The 22,500-nt window shown below is 33.6% G+C and overlaps 1 protein-coding gene across 8 annotated transcripts in view; it reads right to left on the bottom strand.

The window, feature by feature from the left end:
• The window catches only part of LOC136834961 (RNA-binding protein Raly-like), a 732,807-nt gene extending 720,769 nt beyond the window's left edge, over positions 1–12,038 (bottom strand). For 7 of the 8 annotated variants that reach the window (XM_067097862.1, XM_067097884.1, XM_067097962.1 and 4 more), the window contains exon 1: positions 11,784–12,038. The gene's annotated coding sequence lies outside the window, so the exon portion shown is untranslated. The remainder of the gene's footprint in view (positions 1–11,783) is intronic. The other variant, XM_067097914.1, reaches the window with a different exon arrangement.
• Between the last annotated feature and the right edge of the window lie 10,462 nt (positions 12,039–22,500).

Raw genomic sequence — 22,500 nt, 5'->3', positions numbered from 1 at the left:
GCGTTGTTAAGCAGAATATTACAGTCACAGTTACATGGTTAGGGGAACCGAAGAATTTTCGACCAGCAAAGCAAACCACAGCTGTTGCCTTCTTTGTGTGGGACGATAATTATGCGTATAATGCAAGTCTTGCGTGTATAGAGAATGCGTGGTTTTGCACCGAGAGTTGAGGCTGTATGTTATTAACGATGATAATCCACAATAATAACTCAAGATTCAAGGTCTAATGAAAATACAAAGCTCACAATTCTACGGAAATGTGTATCAGTTTTCATTGCCTCTAAATTCATTGTTTACTTTTCTTGGGTAGGAAGTGCGCTATGGCATCCGCGGTTCTCTGTGTATGGCTTTTGCTTTATTTGAATTTTAAGGAAAATTGGTACATATGTTTATTTTTTTTACCAGAATCTCTAAATATGATAAAATCTCTCTCTCTCTCTGAGAGAGAGAGAGAGAGAGAGAGAGAGAGAGAGAGAGAGAGAGAGAGCAATGAAAACAGATACACACTTCCGTAGAACTGTGGGGTGTTGTATTTTCATTAGACCTTGAATCTTGAGTTATTATTGTGGATTATCATCGTTAATAACATACAGCCTCAACTCTCGCATTCTCTATACAAGCAAGACTAGCATTACAGGCATAATTATCGTCCCACAGAAAGAAGGTAACGTAACAGCTGCGGTTTGCTTTGCTGGTCGAAAATTCTTCGGATTCCCTAACCATGTAACTATGTAATATTCCGCTCATCAACACATATCTTTATTCTATCGTAGGTGACAGTCTATTCCGATGATATGTATATATATATATATATATATATATATATATATATATATATATATATATATATATATATATATATATATATATATATATATATATAGTAAATATAATCTCAACTCGCCTGTAGCTGAAAGCATAGATATTCACAAATTGGAAAACACTGAATGTTTGATAAAACACAAGGTGAACAAGAAGATAACAATGCCAGAAGATTTAGGAGCTCCTTAACTGGTACTGAGTCACTATCAGTCGTCTATCCAACAGAAGGAAGGTAAAATGAGACAGGTGTGTATATATATTTATATATATGCGTTATTCAAAATAAAATATTTATCTTTTACTTAACCGTACTCGTTCTACAAAACATACTTCACATTTAAAATTTTGGTAAATCCATCACATTAACTATTCATCATTTTTCCATGTTCTTTATCTCTTTTGTACTTCATTTATCCTTATTGTTTTTTATTTACTTTCGTTAATTGCCATGTTATTCCCATCTCCGTTAAATATTATTTCTTTCCTTCTATAACAACTCCTATATCAATAAAGGCACTAACACAAATACCAGCGAGTTTCATCATTATCATCATCATCATCATCTCTCTCTCTCTCTCTCTCTCTCTCTCTCTCTCTCTCTCTCTCTCTCTCTCTCTCCTGCATACTGTCAGAGCATCAGATCATTTATCAGCTTCACACCCATTCATTTCCCCAGTCCCTTTACTCCCTTCCTCTGAAGCTTCTTGTTGCCTCCTTCAAACACTAAATTCTTAATCGAGCGAACATCAAAAAGACAACTGAAAAAAAAACTATATGGCCGATATAACGACACTAACGAGATTGTGGTGTTTTCTAAGGACACAGATGTTGGATCACGATGTTAACTGCCCTGTGATGTTTTCAAAACGATAAGAGATGCGCCGGTCGTAAATATGTTTGCTCTTAGCTTGCCTTAGCGCGACACTCAAGTGATGTGGGAGACTTGGCCTCTAATCCGTTTAGGGCAATTTACATGACCGGGAATTTCGCGCCAATAGAGTTTCAATCACCATCTGAAATCTCTCATGCTGATGCGTTAGATCTTGACGCTCAAGTTAAAAGCCAGTCTCCCATGTGGTATGCAACCTATGGGATTGGTTCCCTTGGGTTAAATAATTCATTGTAAAATAAAATACCTTTCCTTCATACCATGTTAGATATTTTTATCCCTTTATTTTTCTATTGCTATCTTATACTAATTTATTGTCAACGAGAAAAACAAAGTAAGTTGACCAACGTTATATATATAATTTTTATTTATCAATGGTAACGGGCTGACCTTTCTCACCGCTATATAATTTTTATTTATCAATGTTAACGGGGTTGACCTTTCCTTGCGCTTACGAAGTTCAGGCTTACATGAAAATTACGGAGAATAAAGATTCAGCAAAAAAATCAGACCTAATCTTAGACAAGGATCACTCTTCAGAGTGGGTCTTTGCCAGAAAAAGTTTTCTGAAGAGAATACCAAAGCCTTGCGACGAATGGAATGAAAGATTCAACATACAAAGCCGCCCAGTGAATAAAATTGTTATCGAAGGGGCAATTCCATAATACAAAATCGCTAACAAATTAAATTCCCTAGACCCGACTCCGCAAGGAAACACTAAAAAAAAAAACTAATATAGCACAAATAATAAGAACGAAATATGAAAATCCCACAAATCGAACGTAAAACACTATTAAAAAAATTTCCATCTGCTTGAAAATCTTATTAAACATGACAATAAAATTAAAATAGCCTGGCCTAAACCAACATCAAATGCGATGGCTAACGATAAGAGACAGGTGTCTCACTCACAGCCAAAAACCGCAAGGAGACAACATGTATGGAGCAAAAAAGGAGCAACAAACATTCTTAGTTTACTTAACTCGTGCCAATAATTGCCTAACCTGTCAAATTATTCAAAGCTTCGTCTATGCCGTAGCGTCGAGAGATTTATTTATTACCACACCAAATAGATATTAATGTATGAAAAGATCCATAAATTTTAATAATATATATTCATCGGTAAGAGTTTACTCACTCCGCCAGAGCCTGTATTAAGAAGATATCAGGCCGTAGCTACGAAATTTCTGACGACAGAGAGAGAGAGAGATTCTTCCGAATGCTTGTTGCTGTCGATCTCTGCTCTAGTTCTTTCTTGTTACGGACGTCGAGGTTCATGTAGGAGCGCCCACACTCTTTTACCCAAGTATGTCTGCGTGTATGTGTGTGCGCTAGTGTCTGTACACCTGTATGTGTTGGAGGTAATGGGTGCGAAGAGGGAAAAGCGGGTCTTCCTCGCGGTATACACGCACAAACAAAACCCACTCCTATCAATCGTACGATCGTGCCAGCATTCATGCTAATCATTCAAAACTACATAATAAATATTCCTGGCTCCCCTTCCCGGAATCACACCCCCGCCCCAGCGGAGTTTTATCTTCTTGTGCCATTTCGCACCTACTGGATATTTATGAATGTACGGTAGCTTTGAGAATAAAAATGTGATATTACATACATCAAAGCCAACTCTCTCTCTCTCTCTCTCTCTCTCTCTCTCTCTCTCTCTCTATATATATATATATATATATATATATATATATATATATACAGTATATATATATATATATATATATATATATATATATATATATATATATATATATATATATATATATATATATATATATATATATATATATATATTTTCACTAAACACCACAGGGCTTGACCCATCCTGTTTTTGATAATTTTAGGTTGATGTGGTTCCTAGTCCCATACCTTTTCCACCTTGATTTACTAATTAGGTCAACAGATCAAAGATTGATCTTTCAAGAAAAAAGGTTATAAAAGGTGAGGTTGGGCTGAGATGATAGTCTATATATATATATATATATATATATATATATATATATATATATATATATATATATATATATATATTTGCGTTGGTGTGTTTGTTTTCATACACATATGAAAATATGTTTTACATACAACAGTAAACATCGCATGTAGTTATGAGAATAAGATGGCTGTATAATGCCGGGAATACCTTGAAAAATCTTACTTTTGAATATCACGGGCTCGATTCCAGTGTCATTTTCCTTCAAAATTCCTTTCATATTTTGTGACAGAAAGCAATAACCAGCTCTGGCTTCACATTCTTGGAATGCTTAAGGAATATCTTCTTCTCATTTTTTTATTTTTTCGTTTTTGGCAGAGAACAATGGAGAAAGAGACATTGGCGATATGTGACTAGAACATCGTAAGCGGGTCCTTAAATGGCTTAACATAAGAAGTAACAGAAGCAAAGGGAAGCATGTCAAACATAAACAAAATGAACAGAATGCAATGTCCTTATGCAATAACGTTAAGCGTACTCCATTTAGGGTGACAATGAACCAATGCATCTCAGCGCTGGTTGCCCTGCATCCGAGGAAATATGACGTGAAAGCGTTTGTTTGCGGTAACAGAATGCAGAGCTTCTAAACAACCATATAAGTTGAAGAACACGGAAGGTTTTGATAGAAATCTGTAATACATTAAAAATCAATCTTCATTTCAAATATAGGCCTATATATATATATATATATATATATATATATATATATATATATATATATATATATATATATATACATACATATATTTAAATTTGTGAGTGCATATATTTAAATTTGTGAAATTGCGCTTTATTTTCACTACAAGCACAAAACATTGAGTACTCTAACAATTTACTTGTAAATACAATTCAGCCGCAATAATATAATTAAACTACAGCTAGTAAACACGCTGATGGCGTGCATTTTTAATTTTTAGCGGGTTCTTTAGGAATAATGTGTTAAAATATAGAGATGACGGTGTACACTGTCATTTTCATCATTGTAAAGACGAACGGATAAGACCCATGTGCAAAATTCTACCTCTCACTAGTATTTCCCGGCTTCATAAATCCCTATGATGTGGGTTTCAATCTCCCCTCTCCAGGACATTATGGCACCCTTATTCTAACCACTCTTTAATCTAACTTTCCCACGCAAAATACGTTTACTATATATACAGTACACATATAATATATATATATATGTATGTATACAGTATATATATATATATATATATATATATATATATATATATATATATATATATATATATATATATATATATATATATATGAAGGGGTAACATCCGATAGAACCTTACACTTTTAATAGTGATTATTATTTCAAGCCTGTAACTTTTCATTGGCATCATACTTTAAGGATATTATCACCTACTACCTAAATCAAATTATTCATTCCTTGGTGCATGGCTGCGATTCCGACCCCTCTCAATAGAATGAGTAAAATTAGGCATTAATACAAGCTTTTGTGTGAATAATCTCTTTGAGACTTGCTTTCTGTACCATTATATATATATATATATATATATATATATATATATATATATATATATATATATATATATATATATATATATATATATATATTTCGTGTTTATACTATATAGGCTACGCATGGATCATGGATGGCAAGATGAGAAGTTACGCAAAACAACGTATTATTCACTGTTTAAGTCATTCTTATCCTTTCTCAAACGAGTCCCTAAACTTACCATTTCGTAATGACGATTAGCATTAGCATTACGAATTCTCAAAAGTTCTTTGTGTGTACCACGATCGTCTCTTCTATATGACCTTTTAACACTGAAAAATTCCAGGCCAGAATGAGATAACGACTCCATAGCGCTTTAGCTCCGCAAGGAAATGACTACAACAATAGCTACGCGAATGGCACCGATGAATATTTGAAGAGCTCTTCGTGAAAGCAACGCGAATAATGTATTATGACGTATACTGGGTGTTTCGAGTAATGCTGTAGCTTAGTAGGAAACCGTTACGGACAATATTTTTACCCTTTCTCCATGGATAATCAATATACGCATAAGCGGTTTCTTTTATGTCTACAGCAAATGTAGTTGTGATGTGTGTGTGCGTCTGTGTATATATATATATATATATATATATATATATATATATATATATATATATATATATATATATATATATATATATATATATATATATATATATATATATATATATATAAACATTTATATATAATTATACATATATATACATACATGCATACATACACGCATTTATATTTGTGTGTATGCAAAGTAAATACGCTTTATTTTTACTTAAGGCACAAAACATTGAATACTCTGACAATTAATTGTAAATCTATATCCTTCTGCAGCAAATAATCATTAAAAATCTAAATGTTGGACAAATCCAATGAACTAACAGAATAGACCATCAAACTAAGCTTTTTTTCGGAATATCTGACACTTTCATGGGTTTATACCACAATGATTGACCTGCATACCGCTGTATGTATAGGTTATATGGAAAAAGTCTTTATTTATCACTTCAACGACTGCCCACACGATGATTCCATATAAGATTTCATTAAGCACTGTTTATACCACAGCTCTACCGATGATATCATCTAGGATCACCTACAACACATAATGCTCATACCACAGCTCTACCGATGATATCATCTAGGATCACCTACAACACATAATGCTCATGCCATAAACTTCCCCCATCATGCCGGAATTAGTTTAAGGTCTAATTAAAAGCTATACGACATTCATCCAAGCTTTACCTGTATGAATGAACGAAATATATAAAATGCAGAGGACTATCTTACTTGGATCCATATTTAAGTAACTTCCTATTCCAAAGCCGATCTCGAATGACTCCGACATGCAATGGCTAATGGGATTTTAATGTAAAAATATGCAATTATTATGTATACATAACTGCTAAACCATCAGAACTGATGACCGAATTAAGCGTGAAACTAAAAAATTTTATGATTCTACAAGGTTTTCTTAAATTGCTTTGTCACCATAAAACCTACATTGCCATGACGTTATCAAGTTGGTAAATAACCATCCGTAGCCCAACAAGTGAAGCTCTTGAATGAGGGCAATTATGTACAGCAATTAATGTGAAATTAAATAACAATATATTATATGTAATATGCATAAATAATCTTACAGATTTCATACCTATAATATTTACCAAAAGCTATCTTGAATAGATACTGAATCGTATGTACTGAAATGTCCCAACATGTCAAAATCTTTTCTTATAACGGCCACAGCGATCACCCACCGTTTTTTCATCGCATATATTATTTTTACTAATAAAGTCAGAAGGGATTTTCAGTTCCTTTCTTAATTTTTTTTTCTTTTGTCATGTACAACATCAATTAAGCAGTCAATTCCCCATGACGAGAGTAAACCTTGTAAAAAAGCTTAATCATTACACACGTTAGTCAATACCACTTTGATGCCTCGTCGTTTTATGCAACTTAATTTTTTTACTGGAAATGATGCAGGCTTCACCACTGCGTAATTTGCCAAATCTAGGATGACTTGCGTGTGGCTTCTAAGATTCTAAATTTACTTCATCATTATGGGGAAATCTAAAGGGGATCGTCAATGACGTCAACATTGTATGTTTCCGGTGATCCTAAATGACATCATCGTCAAAGGCAATGGGCAAGGCCATTTCAAAGGGTGCTATAGACAATGCTTATTGCCGTCTTAAATGGTTTCATTGTTATAGGCGATATTAAGTGGCTTATTCGCTTTAGGCAGTGCTTGAGGTAATAATAAGGATTTTCGTCTTATAACCTATACCAAATGCGAACTTATACGGCTTCAAAGACAAAAGAAATCCTGAAGGCGATTTTAAAAGACATTTCTTATGAGAAGCAAGACTCAGCGATCTTCAACGACTTCCTTGTTATAGGCAATCCTGTATTCGATGTTCAAGGGCTTCTTCTTTATATGCAATGTTCAAGGGTATCTTAAAAATCAAACGAGTAATTGTCAAACGTTTTCGCTTATCTGAAAAGGATTCTTCTCTAAGAGTAAAAGCGATCTAAATGGCTGGCCCTTTGCAAGTGTAAACAATAGCCTTGTCACCTGTATCAACAGAGAAAGATGCAACCTGCAACTCAGTGGGTACCTTCGTCTCTCACCCTGCCACGGTGTCACAAGAGATATTTCCTGGCACCTTACCGCCAAACTTAGTACTGGTAGCAAAATTAAAGTCACAAAAGTCTGCACCTGGTAATGCCACCTTAACGAGCATGCGGGACTTCGGTGTTACACTTAAATATAAACAAATTTGGGTTCCTTGGTAAAAAGTTTGGCAGCAAAAGGCTAAAAGAGTCAGAGAACGTGCTCGTGCGACGTTGTCTCTTGGCAGATTTCTAGAACAAGTCATATTCATTTACTGTTACGGTGAGTCCAGTCGAAAGCTAACCCCATGCATGGGATTACCTTAATGTTAATAATATCCCCCACAGATTCGTTTGACATGTATAAAAGAAATGCAGTGTACAGAATTTACTTATATGTAATGCAAAAAGTACTCTGACAACCGGAAAGCAAACAAAAAATAAATACTACAGCTGGCTAAATGCAAATCCCTAAAGACGGGGCATAAGGCTGTATGGGGAGATATCACTGCACTTACTGCGGGGAAACAGACTAGATGACCAACAGACAATGACCCATGATAAGAGAATTTCGTTCGTTGTCAAGATTCGAAGAAAGACACAGATTGAAAATGCGGCTGCGTTTCTTTGAAAGAAATAAAAAAAGTTTCGAACGAAACCCTTTTTTTATTGTTTTCTTCGCCGCTCTACTTCCCCGGGCACCATGAAACACACTATTCAGACCTACAAGACAACCCACGCGTGCCAGCCATTCTTCCCCCTAAACAGACATCGCAACATTTCCAATGAATATTAGTCAGTAGTGAAATGAATGCACCTGTTACACAGTAAATAAAATAAAATGAATATGCAATGCAATTACTGAAAAATGTGAAAATGCTCAGGAATAATTGACAAATACCATGTGAATTGCAGGATGCCATCAAAAAGCTCTTCCGTTGCCAACTGTGGCACTTACGTCCGGGGTTGCCGACCCCTTGCAGCCTAAAACATTGTTTTCACACGTAATCTCTCCTGTACCCGTCTCCATATGCTCAAGTTCGACCTCTGAATATTTTTTTTTTTCTTAAAAAACACCTTTATTCAGCATCTACGAATTCGATTTCATTCGGTCTGGAGTAAGTGTGATAACGATTGTCACCCTATGAGCATATCTTGGGAAACGCATACTGAACTACAAGAGAGAGAGAGAGAGAGAGAGAGAGAGAGAGAGAGAGAGAGAGAGAGAGAGAGAGAGAGAGAGAGAGAGATTCCTTCTGAAACAAAAGTTTGTCAAAAGACGCCTTTTGTCTGTTTATATTAAATTCGAAAGATTCCGGAAGGATTCGTGTAAGGTTTATTGATTTGAGCGAGCCTCCGCGTCTTGCAAATGATATCTTTAATAGGATAACGTAAATCATTGGCAATTTAAAAGTTGATGTATCTCATCCCGACAAACTTAGACGAGCTATGAGTCTTTAACAACTTCCCAAGACTAAAGAATCGTTTGACAGTTTTTTGGTGAGTTAGGCCTAGACATTTCCCCTGGATTTTAAGATTCCAGTCCAATTAATATATTTTCAAAGAATGCACACAACATAAACAGCAAAACATTTATCACTGATATTCAAAACTCAGATAAGTTTTGGGGCATTAGGGACCACATGAAGTATTTTAGCTGAATTTCATCCTCACTGGAGGCCTCTTACAACTGACAAGGACTTAAAATCGACGTTAATGGAAGAACAATTAAAGATGTTGATTCAGGGATCTTTGAAAATGTACGATTCGCAAATTACTACGGTAATAAACAATAACTTACACATAAATATAGGAACAAAAAATGTTATAAACATTTCCTCACTGACAGTAGACACCTCACATAATAAAAATTAGTTTTTATCAATTCAACAAGAAATAATCCATAGGCCTAGCTAAAGTCTAACTAGAAAATTAAAAAAAACAAGGAAAAAAACTTATCCGGAAGCATACTAGTTAAAATACAGGTGAGTAACGAGGCATTTTCGAGTTTTACCTCTCAGGCAAAAGACGAAATCGAAAATATGAAATAAAAGGTAGGCTCCCGAAATGGACAAAAACAAAATTACATTAGCCTCAACATTGCACATCTTTTAAAAAACATTTCAAAAATATTCGCCACCCACATCACTTTTTTATGGATATACATCGCTTTCACCATATGGAGTGCATTCTCACAATTCTATAAAGGTCAGTAATTTTCGTCTCAGTATCTGTGGCTAACAGAACGCAATTGAGCCCTGCTGTTATATGGAAAAGACTGAACCATAAAGCTTCATCTGTTACATTTTTTTTTAGGAGAACCCGAGTTTGGGAGAAAATCGACGACGACTGACCAGAAATGATTACAAAGTGAATTCTCCTTCAATCGAGTCATTGCAATATTTGAAATTCTCCCAACACTTCCTTTCACCGAAATATTTCTCTCGATCTAAAACCTGGTTACTTCTGCTCTGGCATAGAAAGACTTTTCCCACAGCATTTTCCATGAATATACGGTGGAATATGCTGCTTTGTCGGGCCTTTAGTAAGCGGTGTAAATCCACTTCGGTATTTTCACACGGGTGAATATATGCCTAACAAAAAATGTCTTCTTCAGGAAATAAAATAGACCTACCATTATTTATTGTTATATACTTGATACCGCTTTGTCGACTAAACTATACCATCTTAACTAGAGAAAAATAAACTTATAATAATACCTGATAACTAACAATCATGACATCACACTTTACTATGCCGTACGCGAAATTTTCGCTAACTAAAACGTAAATGAATTAAACCGTTCTACTAAAATTTACAAATCATTTAATAGAGCAGAATGTAAGTGTTCGTTATGTAAGAACCTTGTAACAATGGTACGAAGAGGGAATTCAACCTTTCACACGGGAATGAAACGCATTTTGAAGATGGATATGCGAAGGTTCTTTCTATAACGACTAGAGAGTGACTTTAAGGAATAAAATACTTCTGAGAGTTTTAAATGTTGTTTTCAAAATTAGCAATAGTACTACAGCGACGGTTGAGCATAGCCATTTCATTTAAATGCTAATTTCGAAAACAAGACGGTTTTTTTTTAGCCAATATAGGCATCACAAAACCCTCCCCTCACTCCATTTAAATCTTAACACAAAAAAAAAGGGGGGGGTTTACTTCGTGTGTCTTCCCCCTCGCGAAATTCCTTCCACAGGTGCAAATTCAGACTTCGATGTAATTAGAGCTCTCTTTCAACTCACCGCCTTCGGCCCGCCTTTGGAAAAACTCATTGAGCCTCAAAGCATGGAAATGGAAAATCAATGAGCGTTTATAAGCCGATGGTCGTTAACTACCACAAATCTCCTTAGCCAGCACATTACCTAAACATTTGGAAAACATTTTGGACATTTGATAAACGTTTCGAACTGTTGGGGCCAATATTGGTTTTCCTAAGACATGTCCCAAAGAAGGTATGAAGGATTAGCCTAGGTTCTTCCTTCTTTATCCTGGTGCATAGGCCTAGCCCTACTTCACGTACCTTCACGTGCAGATCACGTACCCTTCGTGCTTTCCCATCCATCTTATCAGCTGGTTACAATTGTTCTCGACTTCTGTTTAATTTCATCAAATAACGATTTTGTCAAAGGTCATTTACTGCACTAGGAGGAAAACGTGGACGCTTGAAATAGTCTCATGTCCACCCAGCAGTTGTAAACCTCAAACTCTTTTCATCACAACCTCTATTTACGTACATTTGCATCTACAGATCTTAAGTTTGTAACAGCATTTTCCAGATAATGGTATAACTACATTAATATCCGGGTCTCACACCTACTAATGCAACTGGGATGTACTGGTCTAGGTGTCTACAAAGACAGGCTAAATGACATATCTCTAATGAATCATGACTGAACCGCAAACTATAGAAAACTTACTGATCACTGTAGCACTTTTCTGTAGCAAAATGGTTCTTCTCTTGCAGCAGCTCAACAAAAGCCAAAGCTCACTCCACCAGTCTTTCAAAAGTCAAAAAAATAAAACACGTTGTGCTTTCAAAAGTGGAAAAAAGCAAAGCCACACATGAAAGAAGCGAAAAACACAGAGTCCCAAGGATTATGTGCGAAGCAAAGTGCCGCGAGCTGGAGCAGCGAGATTGCACGTGTACTCCCTCCCACAGCCAAGATAACACTGAGCCGACCCCCGAGACCTGATCCTAGTGCCCGCCAGAGACGCTACCAGTAGCTCGCAGTCGACGCCTGCTTTTGCTGCTGTGCAGCTGCTGGTGGCATTCTGTCCTGCTGCTGCTGTCGTCTCTGCTTGTGTACGCCTGCTGTCTGCTTGCACACTACTTCTACGCCTATACGCTACGCCATCGTACTCTTAACAAGGAAGTTTCCAATCCACTTTTACTGGAAAGTGTTGTCATACATTTGACGATAATAATTGCGCATCTTTTGACAAAAAAAGTATATTTACCGGGAAATTAAGTTACCTCCCAGTTGCACTATTCACTCACATGTGTCACACGCGCGTGCAGACAGGCACTAACACACACACACACACACACACACACAAACCTCAGCTCACACACATGCTGGTATGTGTATGGAAGTAAGAGGGAAAGAGTAAGAGATTTAAATAGGTAAAGGTGTGCAAGATTTTACATTAATGCTATCGATGTCGCTGATTTGCGGTAAGTTGTGCTTCCTAAAACTAAACACCCGACAAATGCATGTACTTAAAGCTCGCTCCCGCATAACGATAGAATCGCCTTAAACCGAGAAAAAATACGACACGTACCAAAAGATGAGACGTATTTCATTTCTTATTCTTCCTTGTTTTACCGATATGCTTATATGTGGGCTACATACCCTGAACGGAAACCATTATTCAAGTACCATAGTTACAATTTTGTTAAACCAATTCTGGCTCTCTAATATACCACAGCATTTGAATTTCTGTGAGAACTTGGTTTAGTTAACCAACGATCTGTATCTGTTGCATTATCTTACAAGTTCTAAACCCTGTCATATGATCATATTATGTTCATATTCTTTTATTATGCGAATAATGGAAATGGATAAACTGAGCTAAGCTATTACGCCAATGAACTGGAGAGGTAGGTCTTTACTCTTTAACGGAGGCAATATAAATCAGTCTTATGCAATAATATCGTAGAATAGCTTATCTTTAGTTTGATTTTATATGTGACTACTTCTACAATTAAATCATAGCAAATTTGTGACTTTTAATCATATGTATATGTATATATATATATATATATATATATATATATATATATATATATATATATATATATATATATATATATATATATATTATATATATATAATATACTACACACACACACACACACACACACACATATATATATATATATATATATATATATATATATATATATATATATATATATATATATATATATATCCATACATATATGTATATGTATATATACATATGTATATATTTATATGTAAATGTTTATGTAGAGATATATATATATATATATATATATATATATATATATATATATATATATATATATATATATATATATATATATATATCTACATAAACATTTACATATGTATATATTTATATGTAAATGTTTATGTAGAGATATATATATATATATATATATATATATATATATATATATATATATATATATATATATATATATATATATATATTATATATAATATATATAGTGTATATATTATATACTGTATATATACCGCCGTTAGCAAAATGCTTAATGGCCGGTTGATCGGCGAAGCTAAGCAACGCTTGATATGATCACTTCATGGACGAGTGACTGTCACGAAAAGGCAGATGAAGTCGGCAAATAAGCTCCGTTAACTTCCATTCAATGGGATTGACAACCTCATTTTCATAAATATTGTCTGAAATCCCAAAGGGTGAAACCGCTGGCGCTACCCTTTATATATATATACAGTACACACACACACACATATATATATATATATATATATATATATATATATATATATATATATATATATATATATATATATATATATATATATATATATATATATATACTGTATATATATATACATATATACTTATACATATATACACATTTATATAAATATATATACGTGTGTGTGCACATATACTTATGTATATATACACATTTGTATAAATATATATATATATAATATTTATTTATCTACTTATACATATATAATACATATACACATACATATAAATTTATATGTACATATATACATATATATATATGTGTATAGATATAGATATCTCCTTCTATATGTAAAGCAGGAACATACAATTCTATGCATCCTGAATGCGCTGTTCCAAAAGCATGCATGGTATTTTTATCTATAAATATACTTTAAATATATATGATAATATATAAATACTAGCGAATAAACTAGCACATAAGTATAAAATCACACCATATCTCTAAGACATTTCATTATTTTTCGGAAAACGCAAACGAAATAATGATACAATGACAAGTAAGCGTTCTTCTACATAGTTGGTAAACGAGGTGATATTCACTGTTGTGTGCAGCAAATTCGTGACTGAATCTTCTTCCGAAGGCGGATAGAAAACATCGCAAAAGAAAAGAAAAAAAGATAACAAATGTTGATAACAATGGCTGTGACCCAAGCGGCGGAAAAACAGCGACAAGCGACAGCCGCAATTGTTTGATTACAAAGAAGTCTTAATACAATTGACTATAACGGAAAAAGCGGAGAAGTGAGACATAGACTGTAATTGGAAAATAACTGAAATCTAATACCAAGAAAAAATCAATTTAATAACGCCACTGTTAGCAAAATCAATCGACAGTGTCAGATATATGAATGATTAAAAAGCATGCGGAGGTGGAAGATAATAAAAAGAGGAAGTGTCATAACGGTAATACAAACAGTGATGACAGGAAAAAAATTTCGCGGCGCCCGATGCAAGACGGAGTGGATTTTATTCATCTTATTCTAGATTTAGGCGTCCTTTTCAAAGCAAGGGCTTGACAAATATCACCAAAATGCAAGGACCCCGTGAACGACTTATGCGCTTGAACAAAACACAAGGAACTTCTTTCCCAAGTCAGCAGAATGAACCGGAAGATATTGAGCAACTTCTACAGAAGCAATGGAATCTTGTACAAACGGCAAACTAATCGTCAGAGATTTTGGAAAGATTTTGAGCAATTTATCAGTGGACGCAGAGTAACAACACACTCGCTGTTCATCGCGAACGAACAACGCGTTTAAATAGAGTAAACTGAACGAAGAAAACCGCTTGGGTATTGCGTTCTCTGCTTGAGTGTGATAATCCGTTTGAAACAAATAAAAAATGGATCAGAGTTTGATATCAAAAACAATATACTCTTAGAATACTTACTCTGGATTTATTGTTGAACGGCAATGAAAATTTGCGAATCCCCATACATAATTACATACATATATATACACAGAAACACATAATATATAAGTATATATATATATATATTTTACATATATATATAGAATATATAATATATATATATATATATATATATATATATATATATATATATATGCGTGTGTAAAAACGCAGAATAAGTTTACTTGATCTTGAGTCTCAAATATATTATTCAGTTGTGAGTACTGTATTGTAAAAGTAGACGAAGTAGTCATATCAGTACAACTAAGAACATCTTGCCGGATACATATCAAGTTAAAAGAGAATATCAGTCTAAGATGCATGCAGACGCTGATGTTCGTAAATACGTGTCCTTATGCGACTGCATATTAATAACTATATATAGAGTGTGTCGCCAGAAAATGACGCCAACCAATGAGAACTTACAAGATGCTGCTAACAAACCCCGTTCCATGTAGCGTGATTGGCCGCCATGTCGCAGAGAGCAGGCCCTGTCTCGCTTGTACAATAGATTGGACTTTGTTAAAGTAAACAGTCCTTCCTGATATATCTATGTATACACAAACGTGCCTTTGAACTGTCACCTTTTGTGAGTCGGTAATAGCGGTCTCCAAATGATGGTCGCAGCAGCGCGCACTTCGCCGGGAATCTCTGAATGAATCGGAAAGATACAACGCTCTCTGTTTTGCAATCGATCGCAGATATCCAAACGTTTCAAGGAAAATCGTTTACGTCGGCAATTTGTTTGTAATATTGTTCGCTGAATGCATGATTGTCCGCTAAGTAGCGGTGCCAATACCGCACGCTGTTCAATAGAATATTCCTTCTCAAATTTCCCGCGAAAGCCTTCAGAAGAGAGAATGAACAAAAGCGTAATTGATATTTGACGACAGATGAGAGACAGGCGATTTATTCGGCAAAGATAAAGTGTTATATTTGTTCCAAACAAAACTGTATTTGGTCTGAAGCAGATAGCTGACGACTAAAAGGATCTGTAAACAAGCCATGATTATTTTATCACATGTCTGTCTCAAGTATGTTTCGACAATTTTTTTTTCTCCCCAAGGACCGATATTATTTTTTTTAAATTACACGTATTTCAATTATCAAAACTACTATCGTTAATAGCGAAACTACTCATGTCATAAATTCTACGATTAACATTCTATTTCAGCTGAAAGAATATGAAAATAAGATGTTATAATCAGCCGTAATTATTAATTAATTATACTTTCGAAGAAAGTTACTGACGGATAAACAGGCCAACGAACCACGTGTATTTTCTTGTGTGTGAAAAAACAAGATGATGTATTAAAAGACAATGACAATGGGAGATGTAAAAAAAAAAAACAGCCCTACTTACCTACTAATAACGAAAACTAGGGTTGACCCTTGAGAAACTGAGTAAAATAAACATATTTACCTAAGACATTCTGAGATATCTGTAATGATTTATAACCCAACCACCTAAAAAGGTAAAAATTATATTAATTTCCATATTACTAACAAAAATCGGGGGACAAGAGCGAAGACTGATTGTTGAAGCAACACCTCAGCTGTAAATCATTCCCGAACGTTTGAAGTAGACCTCATTGTGCCAAGTAGCTTTATTTCTTTCATTATTTGTTTCTTCATGTTGTTAATTTCAAACACGTTCACACTTGTGTATATATATATATGTATATATATATATATATATATATATATATATATATATATATATATATATATATATACATATATATAGATAGATAGATATCCATATATGTATGCAAATGCAAACATTAACCTACAGGCATCGCTTAATATCAAATTCATCACACCCCGGGAATAACTTACACCCAACGGGAATCATGATTGACAAGTGCTTCTGCGTTGTTACTAAATCAAAGGCCACGGTTGGAATCCCGGTGAGCACAGAAGCACTTATTAATTATGATTCCCTCTGAGTGTAGGTTGTTCCCAAGGTATAGCGAATTCCGTCTTTAGACGATATTCGTGGCAAATATTTGTTAACATAAAAACTCAAGCGAGAGAAAGCGACAGAAATTCATATATGTATGTATGTATGTATGTATATATGTATATATATATATATATATATATATATATATATAATATATATATATATATATATATATATATATATATATATATATATATATATATATATATATATATATTCATAGCTAATATTTGTTGATATAAAAGTTCAGGAGTACAAGTGACAAGTCACACACACAACACACACATATATATGTATAAATATATATGTATATGTATATATATATATATATATATATATATATATATATATATATATATATATATATATATATATATATATATATATATATATATATATATATATATATATATGCATGTGCGTTTGTATTTATATATTTGTAATTATACGCGTGACCTTTTTATATTCACAAATATTAAGATCGAACATCGTTTTATATCGAATTCATTATACCTTGGGAATAACATACACCCGAATAAAATTGTATCTGATAAGACCTCTGCGTTTGTAAGGATTCGAACCGTAGCTTTTGCTTTAGGAGCAACGATAGACAGAGACGCTGCGCCGGCAAATCTTGGTCGGCACCGAAGCATTTATCGATTATAATTTCCTTTTGATTAAATCTCTTTGGTTGTAAGTTGTTTCAAAGGGATATTGAATTCCATATCATACGACAATTGTCGCTTTACACACATGCACACATGTATATATATATATATATATATATATATATATATATATATATATATATATATATATATATATACATATATATGTATATCTATGTATATATACATACATGTATATGTATGTATGTATGTATACACATAAATATACGTAATATATGCATAATATATATATTTATATATATATTATACTATACAGACATTAAGCTACAAATGTCGTTTAATATCCAGTTCGCGCTGCCTTGGGAATATCACCGAAGGGAATTATAAGTGATAAATGGTTTGGTACCAAAGTTACCCGAACACTCGGCAGGTTCGCACTGTCGAGTGTTCGGGTAACTCAGTACCAAACCATTTATCTCTTATAATTCCTTTCGGTGATATTCCAGAGGTAGCGCGAACTGGATATTAAACGACATTTGTAGCATAATATTTTATGTAAAATGTCACGGTGATGTGAAAAAATTTCACACACACACCTATACATATATACGAGTATGTGTGTGTGCGTGTGTAAATGAATTTTTATCACATCACCGAGATTTTTTTTATACAAACATTAATCTACAAATGTCGTTTAACATCCAATTCGCTCTACCTCGGCAATCATATATGTATATATATATACCGAAGGGGAATTATAATTGATAAATATCAATTATAATTCCCCTATTGTATATATATTATATACATATGTATATATACCTATATATTTCCGAGGTAGAGCGAATTGGATATTAAACGACATTTGCAGCTTAATCTACACACACACACACACACACACACACACACACACACACACACACACACACATATATATATATATATATATATATATATATATATATATATATATGCATGTGTGTGTATGAAGTGAAAATATGTATTCTGTAAGTGTGCGTGGCCTTGTCTTGGTACTGGTCGCTGACTGCGTTAGCTCGACTGCTGTTATTTTCAAACAAGCAATATCATATGCCTTTAACGACACACACTTTTAATAATTTTTCTTCTAGTTTTGCCTAATTAATATATCGTACATCGTGACTTTAGACGGACGTTGAACCCGATGTGATTAGTGGGATTAGAATCCAGCAGTCTTATGCCAGCATGAGCCTACGCAAAGTAGACCCGTAAGTGTAGTTTGGACCTTTGCATTTGGGTCAAATTACCGGTCGATGAACTTGAGTTATAATAACATCTGTTATTTCTAGACAGCATAACTTATTAAAACACAATTTTGTTATGTTGATGTACATGTATTTATCAAACGCAAAAAAAAATTGAAAAAAGAACTTTTAGCGGTTATTTCTAAAATATCTATTATATTCTAATAGCTATTGTTACTTTACAACAATCATTGAGTAATTTCCTCTTTGTGCTCTCAGTTTTTTTATTTATAGATGAACACATACAAGAATTATTTAGAATCTTTGAAGAGCGATAATTTTTCACTCTTAATCTGAATTATGGAAATTGATTGTCAATGGCCAGTTTCATCACACTTTATTAGATGTGAATACTTTTATACAGCGTACACAGGTATGTACAGTGTGTGTTTGTGTGGGTGTACGTGCGTGTGTATACGATTGTATCTGCGTTTGTATATATCTATGTATGACATGAAACTATTAGCATCTAAGAATCGCTATATATATGTGTGTGTGTGTGCGTGCGCGCGCGCGTGTGTGTGTAAAATATCCTCGAATGTGCACTTCAATTGTTCTTATACAAAGTTATACTTAAACACATTCCCCAGAAAATGTTTGCACGATTAACAGGAGGTAGTATTTACATATGTACACCTATGTGCTCATAGGGAAATATGTGAGCCTTTACAGATGTTCACACAAACGTATGGCGCGTCACACAGCGTGTAGATATAAATGTGTTCATTTGTGACTGACTCATTATGACGGTGGATCAGTCAGTGCGTTCGGCGTAAGTAAAAACAAAAATACCTGAATAATGTCGAGTTATGCAAGAATCCATCTTCTTGAAATGCCATTTATACCTACACTGTGCAACATAAATATCTGTCTTCTAAAGTGATGAACAATATTTCTGTTTTGTAGGTAGCATATTTCGAGATATTAAATTCATACTATGAACTTTAAATGAAATTCATGTTTGTTCAAGCTTTAAACATTTAACATGAATTTTTGCTGAATAGTGAGAAAAGGTGACAGTGAAAAATCTAGTTTTTGTTATTGTTGCTGTAGGTCTGACGTAATCAATTTTTTCAGTTGGATTTCAGATGACTATAACAGAGCTTACAATTGTGGAATTCCATAGAAAAATTAAAAATAATTAAGTAAGAAGTTATATCCACATATTGCTTTTTTGTGAGTTCACAGAATAAAACATTCAAATTATCCGTCTTTTTTTTTCTAACGTCGGACACAGTCGCCTTGAAATGCTAAAGTGTTTAAGTTCTATATTCTATAAATCGACATCACATATTAAATTAAATATAGCACAACACTGAAAGTGTCAGCAGACTACAGTACATCTCGAAAATATATACTCTTAGGCACATGTACTCCCAAAAATACAAGTGAGAGCAAGTAAACAGTTAACTGTATATGCATATTCGTCAATAAAAAAAAGTGAATTTTCATTGTTAATTTCTAAGGTTAACCAAACCTAAATACATACACACACAAGTATATATACATGTGTGTGTATATATACTGTACATATATATATACATACATACATGCACAAATGTTTTTATTTATTTACACACTCGTATAGTATATGCAACGGCTCCTTGCTTATTTTGTACAATAGCATATGAAAACAACTAATCTGTGAAATCGTATGCCGTTAAACTTGAGGGAGATTATTTTCTTCTTTCAAGCGATTTTCTTCTTTGAAGCGATATTATTTACGTTTGTACCAAAAAAAATCTTGTATTGCCAGTCCACTACAAACATGAATATAAACAAGCTGTACACTGTAATATTAGTCAATTATTGCTGAGTGTTGGTAGGTAATCAACTTGAATATCTGGACCCACCAATTTCAGTCTCAATTATTTCCTAATAATGATAATCATTAGAGATAAATTGCTCATTACTAAACATAAAGATGCGGATTTGCAGGGTCTGTAATTCAACATCACTATCTGCTTCACATCGTAAATCTCGTTACAATAACAGTCATATATATAATATATATATATAATATATATATATATATATATATATATATATATATATATATATATATATATATATATATATATATACATATATATATATATATATATATATATATATATATATATATATATACATTCTCTGGTTCATTATTTATTTGTCAGCCCCTTAAGATTTAGGTGACTTTCCGTATAAGCTTCTAATTAACGAAGATTTGTTATGCTCAGCTTTATGTTCTTTATTGTATTTTCTCTTCCTTGGTTCGAATGGATGAGAGGCGAATTCTGAAATTTGCTGAGGCGTGATTCTTTGTGCTATACGTTTTATTCATATTTTTGTACACGACATCGCTGATGAAAGTAGATCCCTCCATCTGTAACTAAGCAAAGGTCCTTGATGTAATACATCTTTACTTGTTTATTGGTTCATGTCTTTCAGTCAGTTCGTTAGGCACTGTTTCTAGCGTTTAGTTTAGAATTGATTACCGAAAATAAAATGAACAAAATAATGCTCTGGATAATATGGACAGCAAACAAGCACCGGCAGTCGCACCGCAAGGTTCTCTCCGCTCTGTCGAATGTTTTCGGATTTTTATCACGAAACCTGAATGCTGTGGTTTTTAAATGGCTGCCAGGATCGTTAAAAATGATCGGCTCATTTTATTCTACATCGGTGTAATCAGTGCATCATCGACATTTATACTTGAAAATCCATCACATTTCTTGGCGGAAAAGTTACGTTGCCAGTGACCCAGAATTAACAACATAATCACTGTTTTTCATTTCTGATACTCATATCTGAACGAACACTAACTTTTAGATGGTAATTAAAATTTTTACTTTGCGACAGAAAAAACAGATGATATAGCTAAAAATGTTATTTACTAATTATCGGTAATTAATTATATTTGATTGGAGGTAGTATTCAGTCCAAGTTCAGCGACATTGCCTTGCCTATACAAGTTCTACAGAGCTATCCATATCATGTTATGGGTTATGGATTCATCATAATTCTCCAGTTATCCCTAACTACTTATTAGTTATGATTTTCTCGTAAAAAAAAAAAAAACACACCGGCACTATTAATGTTTAAATTCCTTCATTATTTGCTTAAAGCAATATGGGCAAAATTACATTAATGAAGCCTTCTTATACCGATTCGTAAATATATACTTGTTACCTCAAACATACTCAACCAGTTTTCTGTATTCATTGAGAATTATCTTTTTAGTGAATCAACCGAACATCTAAGTTTATTCGTTGGTAAGAAGCTAAACAAAATCGTTTTAATGCCTAATAAGAGTCTGTCAGTGAGTACCATCTCGCCATTCATAGTA

This window comes from Macrobrachium rosenbergii, chromosome 4 (assembly GCF_040412425.1).
Source record: "Macrobrachium rosenbergii isolate ZJJX-2024 chromosome 4, ASM4041242v1, whole genome shotgun sequence".
NCBI lineage: Eukaryota > Metazoa > Arthropoda > Malacostraca > Decapoda > Palaemonidae > Macrobrachium > Macrobrachium rosenbergii.
This window is presented reverse-complemented; position numbering and strand designations above follow the sequence as displayed.